This window comes from Etheostoma cragini, chromosome 6 (genome assembly GCF_013103735.1).
Source record: "Etheostoma cragini isolate CJK2018 chromosome 6, CSU_Ecrag_1.0, whole genome shotgun sequence".
Taxonomy (NCBI): domain Eukaryota; kingdom Metazoa; phylum Chordata; class Actinopteri; order Perciformes; family Percidae; genus Etheostoma; species Etheostoma cragini.
Genome location: NC_048412.1, coordinates 4,841,591 through 4,850,373, shown reverse-complemented (window position 1 = coordinate 4,850,373; position 8,783 = coordinate 4,841,591). Strand labels below are relative to the sequence as shown.

The 8,783-nt window shown below is 39.7% G+C and overlaps 1 protein-coding gene and 1 long non-coding RNA gene across 3 annotated transcripts in view; one reads left to right on the top strand and one right to left on the bottom strand.

Moving 5' to 3' along the window:
- The window catches only part of LOC117946053, a 23,387-nt gene that overhangs the window by 758 nt on the left and 13,846 nt on the right, over positions 1-8,783 (top strand). Inside the window, exon 2 of the long non-coding RNA XR_004656955.1 lies at positions 2,426-2,431. This is a non-coding gene — a long non-coding RNA (uncharacterized LOC117946053). The remainder of the gene's footprint in view (positions 1-2,425; positions 2,432-8,783) is intronic.
- The window catches only part of LOC117946045 (low-density lipoprotein receptor class A domain-containing protein 4-like), a 50,830-nt gene that overhangs the window by 31,410 nt on the left and 10,637 nt on the right, over positions 1-8,783 (bottom strand). The gene's annotated exons all lie outside the window — the stretch shown is intronic.

Sequence of the window (8,783 nt, the reverse complement as noted above, 5' to 3'; positions counted from 1 at the left end):
TGTTACTTCTAGGTTGGATTACTGCAATTCTTTGTTATCAGGCTGCTCGGAAAAGTCCATAAGGACTCTTCAGCTGATACAGAATGCTGCGGCACGTGTTCTGACGGGAACCAGGAAAAGAGATCCCCTTTCTCCTGTTTTAGCTTCTCTGCATTGGCTTCCTGTAAAATTTAGAATAGAATTTTAAAATCCTTCTTCTCACCTACAAAGCTCTTCATGGTCTGGCTCCATCTTATCTTAAAGAGCTCATAGTACCTTACAACCCTACAAGAGCACTACGCTCCTAGGGTTACTGGTGGTTCCTAGAGTCTCTAAAAGTAGAACGGGAGCTCGAGCGTTCAGCTATCAGGCTCCTCTCCTGTGGAACCAGGTTCCAGTTTGGGTCCGGGAGGCAGACACCGTCTCCACATTTAAGAGTAGGCTTAAGACTTTTCTTTTTGATAAAGCCTATAGTTGGGGCATAGTATCGAATATTGTTAGGGAGTAGTAGTTAGTCACATGGTTGTCAGATTTATCTATCATATAATCAAGAATATAATAAAACTAAAGGGAGACTTGGCATACAGCCCGATCCGGTTGGGGAGAGTTCTAGCCCGGCCGGGCTGGAGCTCTCTTTACCTTGTCTCTCTTGGTTTTGCTGTAATAATAGTTTTAGACAGCTGGGGACTTATTTTGATACACTAGTTAGGGCATAGAATCAAATATTGTTAGGGAGTAGTAGTTAGTCACATAGTTGTCAGATTTATCTATCCTATAATCAAGAATATAATAAAACTAAAGGGAGACTTGGCATACAGCCCAATCCGGTTGGGGAGAGTTCTGGCCCGACCGGGCTGGAGCTCTCTTTACCTTGTCTCTCTTGGTTTTGCTGTAATAATAGTTTTAGACAGCTGGGGATTTATTTTTTATTTTGATACACTGAGCTCCTCTCTCCTCTATCTTTCCATCTTTTCATTTATGTGCATCCATGTCCCAGAAACGGTTGTTACTAACCTAGCTCTGGGGAGTCATTCCCCGGAGTCCTTTTGTTCTTTTTCCCCAGCATGTTCCCTTGGATCAGAGAGGCTCCAAAATCAGGGTAGCAGCTGTCGCCTTGGTCCCGCTCCATGTTCTGTGATGCCATATTCAACTGCTACACTGCAGAGCCCAGCTACGTTCTGCTACGTCCTGCTGTGCCTTGTAATGCCGAACAGCGTCCTGCTATGCCATGAACTACAACAAAATTCTAACCCCAACCGGCCCGTCATACACCGCCTACCAAGAGCCTGGGTCTGACCGAGGTTTCTGCCTAAAAGGAAATTTTTCCTCGCCACTGTCGCACTGTTGCTTGCTCTGGAGGAAACTACTAGAACTGTTGGGTCCTTGTAAATTCTGGAGTGTGGTCTATCTGTATAGTGTCTTGAGATAACTCTTGTTATGAATTGATACTATAAATAAAATTGAATTGAATTGAATTCAAAGTCAAATTCCATGAGTATGCTTGACCAATAAATCTGATTCTGATTCTGAAAAGCAAAACCCAAAGAATGTTGAAGAACAACAGTGGGTACTAATCGGGCCCTGGAAGTAATGTCTGGCTATGTGAGACAAGCGTCTAGCAACATTGTTGTGGATGCTGCGGTCTCAGCCTTAAAACTTCCGTGAACTTTGAGTCTGGGGGGAGGGGCGGAGGTAGGGCTGCACGATTATGGCCAAAATGATAATCAGGATTATTTTGATCAATATTGTGATCACGATTATTTGTTGATTTTAACCAAACAATTTTTAATGTCACATAGGCTATTTATAACTGCTTTAACATCCATGTCATGATACATTCTTCTTATGTTGAAGTTGTATGTTGTATAGACATACAGCTGCAACACATGTAAATAAGATATCTGGAATAAATGGCGTAGGATTTTATTTATTTATTTTTTTAATGTATCTCCGAAAAAGCTACCTTCACTTGTTTTCAACAATAACTGATTAAAAGAGCTAGGGAGAGAGAGGAAGTGCGATGTACTCACAGTGACAGCGGACTCATTATGAATGGGTCCAGCGCAGGTTGAATGGCGGTTGAGTGGAGATACACACGTCGTGTGTATGAAATGTCTGTATTGTCACTGCGCTGCATTTTTATGAACTATCATATCTCTGGCCCAGGTCCAGCAGGCTCTGTCTCACATGCTATTACTCGAGCAACTGATGTTAGCTGCATTCAATAACTTTTGTGTTCTTCGCCGTGGCGGCCGCGATAGCAGAGTTACCAGCGGAAACATAGGTTTGCCTCTCATGCTTAACAATATACAGCTGTGTTAATAACAATTAAAACTGGACAAATGTCAGAAGTGTGGACCACCGGCCGCTGTGTGGCAGGGCTTTGCGGAGAGTAAGAGGAGAGAGAGTAGAGGAAAGATCCAACACAGGCAGGGCTTTACAGAAGAAATGGGTCATGTAACACAAAATTAAACCATATCGATTTAAACAACATTGCAGCGGATTCGAGAACGGTAGGTGCACCGGTGCGACCGGTGCGACATAGTAGAAAGATATTACTCACGCCCTACAGCCCTGTGAGCTAACAAACTAGCACCAACTAGCACTGGTCACTGCTGTTGTCTGAAAAACAACACAGACGGGACAAACTGTTTTGTTTACTGGTAAACTGGTAAACCTTGAGACCAACATATAACCAACTACTATCTGTTGAATTTTCCTCACGTTACTATGTCCTCTGTGACTGTCTACATCTAGAAAGTAGGCTGCGCGGTGAAGGAAACAACTCTGACTGGCACATGATCAGACAGTGGTTTGTGGAGCAGTAGATTGGCTTTGCAAAAAAAAAACAGAGCGTCATATGAAATGACGCATTTAAATTAAAAAAACGCTTGATCAGGCAAATTTGATCGTGGGAAGTCAAAAATCGTGATTGTGATTAAAATTCGATTAATTGTGCAGCCCTAGGCGGAGGAGACAACTCTCTCCAGTATTTTAAATTTGTACTGCAGTAACTATTTTAAACACTAGCTTACAGTTATACATTTTCCACCTTTAATGTAAGCGTTCAATCCAAAAACAATATTTTTTGGAATGCAATAGGCCAAGCCCATTTTGACTATTTGGTACACCATTGTAAGCCTGGCCTCAGAAGTGTCCCTAGATGGTCCTCCAAATTTTGTGCTAGTGCATATGTCCATCGTGATGTAATGCCAGTCATGGAAGAACCGGGTATTTTTTAGCTCAATGACTGCATCATGCGCTACTGAGCAACTCTCATTAGAATGAACGGGGCGTTGCGTTAAACGCTTTATTCAGTTCTCTTAATACATCCATGATTCCACACCACAAGTATACAGTGAGGAAAATAAGTATTTGAACACCCTGCTATTTTGCAAGTTCTCCCACTTAGAAATCATGGAGGTGTCAGAAATTGTGATCGTAGGTGCATGTCCACTGTGAGAGGCATAATCTAAAAAAAAAAAATCCAGAAATCATAATGTATTTGTTCCACAAAAGCTTAGTTCCACAAAAATTCAACTACAGCTTAGGTTCTAGATGTAGGGTCACAGAGGATAGAGTAACGGTTTACCAGTAAATGCAACATTTTGTCCCGTCTGTATTGTTTTTCAGCCAACAGCCAATATATCCTAGGCTATTTATTTCAGATAATTTCCTTCACACAGGTGGTCAGTGGCATGATGTGACTTTTCCCCTCGGAGGGGCTACAATCCTCAGTGTAGCCTGGGTAAGGCAGCGGTGTCTGCACCCGAGGGACTGCTGGTTGCCTTTTTTGGTTTTTAAATTTACGAATATGTATGTACAGACATTCCTGTAATCTTAGGTTGAAATGTATGCTTTATTTGTGTATCATTTATTATTATCAGCTGGAGCACTGTTTGCAGAACGTTATCGTTAAGCAGTGTGGATGCGCACATCGTTATAGGTATATGTATATTTTTTTAGATTATGTCTCTCACAGTGGACATGCACCTACGATCACAATTTAAGACCCTCCATGATTTCTAAGTGGGAGAACTTGCAAAATAGCAGGGTGTTCAAATACTTATTTCCCTCACTGTATGGTTCTTGGAGTGGATGGCCCTTTACACACCTTAGTCCCTTTCTGAAGGTGGAAGTTCCTATAGGCTGTTTGTTTCATATTGCAATATATTTCACAGACAAAAAAATATGGCGGTAAGTTTTTCCCAATATCATGCATTGGCTGTAACAGGCAGTAGAGGCAGTGCCTGTATACTTGAATTGATACTTAAAATAATACCATATTTTGAATTTTAATTTTCAAGTTTTTCTTGCTGAGCGGTTGTATACTCTGTATAGAGTATAGATGTTGAAGATATTGTGTGTGCTGATGAGAGAACGGGATGGTCCATTTGGGGGGTTAATCTCCCTGCGAGTATTGTAGAATGAAAAGAAGCTTCTGACTCAATGCGGTAGAACTCTTTTGGGTGACACAAAGACAGAGTGTGACCATAGATATTAACAACTTAATAACACCCACCTACAGACATACACTTTAAAGGAAAGTCAGGTCAAGATCATGGTGAGTTTCCATTTATCCCAATTCATTGGACAGCTTTAAGTACATGTTTTTAAGTGAGTTAATTTTACAATATAGAGTTTGTAAAATGTGCTATTTTAGAAAAATATTTTCACGCTGCCACCCAATTCAGTTATAGTCAGGTCATTTGTGCTGTGTGTCGTTCAGTTCAGTTTAGTCAACACAAACTCTCAGGGGTTTCTGTGAGAAACCACAAATAAATCAATTTTAATGAAAACACATCTATTTTGTTATGTTGATGTGGTTTTGAATTGCAGTTAGAATCAGCAATGTATAACCTGCATCACACAATCTGAAAGGCATGAAACAAATGCTTAAACATTAAAATATCGTGCTCCTTTCAGATGCTTTAGCATCAGGAAAGCTCAGTTTAGCAAAAGTTACAGTTCACCGACTTTATGTTAGCGTTAAAAGTGAAATGCGGCCATACATTTGATTGTTTTTTGTCACAATAGCGTAGTTTACTTCCCTGTCAGTGGTGTCAAGGGCAGAGACTAATGACATCAGACACTGATGACTAAATTTGTTGCAAAGTTTAATAGCGAAACAGTTCTAGGGTTAAAGCAGAATTAGACAATCTTAGATTGAGGCTGATTCATGGAGACTGACTGAAAAACAACTGAAAGGGCATGTTGGTCCTTAGGGCTGTGACATGCACACACTTACAAACACACATACACATAATTGCTGTAAATGATCAGACCCGGGTAGCACATAACTGGTAGGGGTCTAAGAGTTTATGGAGAGAATTATTATTATTATTATTATTATTATTATTATAACAATCACAAATGCACAGAATTTTGACAAACGTAAGTGGGTATAACTTTTAAAGAATTGCAATTTATAGATAAAGGCTCAAACAATGGCAAAGACGTGGACAATTCTTGGTGAGGCCTCTTTATGAAGCCTCACCTAATGCAGACCTCGGTGAAGGTGATCCGCTAGGTTAATCTGGCCAACATATGGGGCAGGCTGTGGGTAAGCAAGGGCCATGTATTGCAATAATGTTGGCACCGCACTGCCAAGCCGGATGTTGTGACTATGACCTATATAAATAATTAATATGCAGGATCTCCATTCTGCTCATTGGCAACACTAGCCAGGATGGCTCCTGTTAGCTTTCAGCAGAATGTCAAGCGCAAACTTAAGATACGGAAGAGAGGTAGAAAGTACCTCTGTCTCACTCTCATTTTTTCATGTGTGTAATTTAAGACTAAAAACATCTCCTTTATATAGTGAGGAAGGCATGGGATGTGTGTGTGTGTTTGTTCGGTGCATGTATTTCAAAAAGTGGTTGAGTTTAACACAAATGGCCACTTAAACTCATGTCAAATGCTGCAGTTAGCCTACATTACACATTTGTCCCTTTAGCTTTCTCTTCACAGCTCCTGACTTTTTTTTTTTTTTTTTACTAGGAGTACCGTAGCCTCTAACTGAAAATGTTCAGGGCACAGGCAGAACATTTTAGGGCAAACACCTTAAATTGACCTGCAATGTCATTTTTCACATTTTCCCCATATTCCCCGATTTCAACTCTGTTATTAATAAATGTGGTAATAAATACATAAACTACAATGTTAACACAAAAAAACAATCATATACAGTGAGGAAAAAAAGTATTTGAACACCCTGCTATTTTGCAAGTTCTCCCACTTAGAAATCATGGAGGGGTCTGAAATTGTCATCGTAGGTGTGTGTTCACTGTGAGAGACATACTAAAAAAATAATAATCCAGAAATCACAATGTATGATTTTTTAAACTATTTATTTGTATGATACAGCTGCAAATAAGTATTTGAACACCTAAGAAAATCAATGTTAATATTTGGTACAGTAGCCTTTGTTTGCAATTCCAGAGGTCAAACGTTTCCTGTAGTTTTTCACCAGGTTTATACACACACTGCAGGAGGGATTTTGGCCCACTCTTCAACACAGATCTTCTGTAGATCAGTCAGGTTTCTGGGTTGTCGTTGAGAAACACAGAGTTTGAGCTCCCTCCAAAGATTCTCTATTGGGTTTAGGTCTGGAGACTGGCTAGGCCACGCCAGAACCTTGATGTGCTTCTTACAGAGCCACTCCTTGGTTATCTTAGCTGTGTGCTTCGGGTCATTGCCATGTTGGAAGACCCACCATGGTGAGGGAGCCGTAGCGCGGCGTTGGCAAATGTCCGATTTTATGTAAAAATGCAAATACATCAGTGAATGCACAGGCAGCTAAGTAATATCCCCACAGTTGTAGTGATGAAATAAAATCCAATCCTTTTTGTCTGACACCGAGACAACACGGAGTAAAACTGTAGTCAATTTTGTGACTGGATTGAGTACTAAAACAGACACGGGCTACCAACCCATCCCCACTGTCTGGAAGTGCTTTCAGGGGTTCAGACCCTAAACAAAGTGGTAGGAAGAGAGGAGGGCTAATGGTGCGCTAAGGCTAACTCCTTATCGGCCATCACTTCGCAGAATTTTCCCTACAAATGTACGGTCTTTAACAAACAAAATGGATAAAATTTGGCTGCAGATTACCACTGAGTAATAGATTATGAACGGCAACATTTCACGGAACACAAGATAACAGCAGCGCAGTGCATTAGCATGGACATATTTTGCTATGTTTGACTTTTACGGACGATGATTGTGACATCATTGTTTCCATGATGACCAGTCTCTGAACAACAACTATATATATCAAATTTCAAGTTTTATAGAAGCAATCTACAATATCAAACAATAATGCTGAAAGTTCTTTTATTTTTTTATTATTTTTTTTTTACCTTTATTTAACCAGAAAGAAAACTCATTGAGATTAAAAATCTCTTTTCCAAGAGTGTCCTGGCCAAGTTAAGCAGCAGCACAAACAACAAGGTTGCAGACATATAACAAAATACATATATCATAAACATAAAACATAAAACACTTTATGCTGTTAATAAATAGTGAATAACAAGGTCATAAAATATCTAAATTTCAACAATAGTGAATAACAACAAAGATCATCAGAATAATCAATCATAACATCTACAGCCAGTGTGTTCAGCCTCCATGTCATTTAAAAGTACTTTAAAAGCAGCCAGTGAAACCATCTCCTGAAGATTCAGGACAGTTTGCTGCTGTTCTGTCAATGCTTTAAAGTGCCCATATTATGAAAAAAATCACTTCTTCTGGGATTTGCGGTGTTATTTTGGTTCTCTGGTACTTCCACACACACACACAAACTTGGAAAAAAACTATCCATGCTGTTTTGAGTGAGATACAGGTTTAGCCAAGATGAGGTGGCTAACCCTAGCACATGCTAGCACTAGCCTGCTAGCTTGTGGAGGAAAAAGTTTATTTTGCATTATGTTCCTTGACAACAGATAAGTGGACCACTTATATAACCTGTTTTTGGTCTCATGTATTGAGAGATAAACTGTTGTATTAACTATTATTATTGTTTTGTGTTTCATTTATCAATTGTATAACCTGTTTTGGTCACGTATTGAGCTCATATTTTGAGAATAGCTTTCCCTTGAGCTCGTGTTTTGAGAGCCGGCTCTCCTGTCTCGAAAACATGGTGTTGAAGCGGACGCCGGACTCACCAAGGGATAGGCTGGGAGCGAGGACCGGACACAATCCTTTGTTTGTTAAGAGAATAAAAAGACGGAGAATCCCTCGGTCCGACAGAATTAGCTGTGAGTCGCGTACGGACGTGGAGCCGGATCTGCAGCAATGTGCGGTACAACAAAAAAAAATATATATATATATATTTTTTTTTAAGAAACCATGTAAACTTATTCTGGTAGAACCTCAAAATACAATTATGAACCTGAAAATTAGCATAATATGGGCGTTTTAATATTTAAGGGGGGAAGTAGAAGCTTGTGGTAGGACTAGAGGAGAGACCAGATTTACCAGTATGTCCTTTATATTCCACTAGAGTAGTCATGTCAACATATTGTCATCGTCTGTAGAGACTTGCCTTATTAAAAAAAGCTCCCTAAATTGAATCAAAACACATTTGAGTACAAAGTTTGTGTTATTTTATATCACTTGGCCCTCTACGTAATAAAAGCGTAAATCTAAAATAAAAATAAAAAAATAAAAAAGACGACTCAGTTACAGCTTGGCACTGTTGTTTTTAGCAAACATTAATCAAATAAGAGAAAACAGTGTGTGTGTGTGTGTGTGTGTGTGTGTGTGTGTGTGTGTGTGTGTGTGTGTGTGTGTGTGTGTGTGTGTGT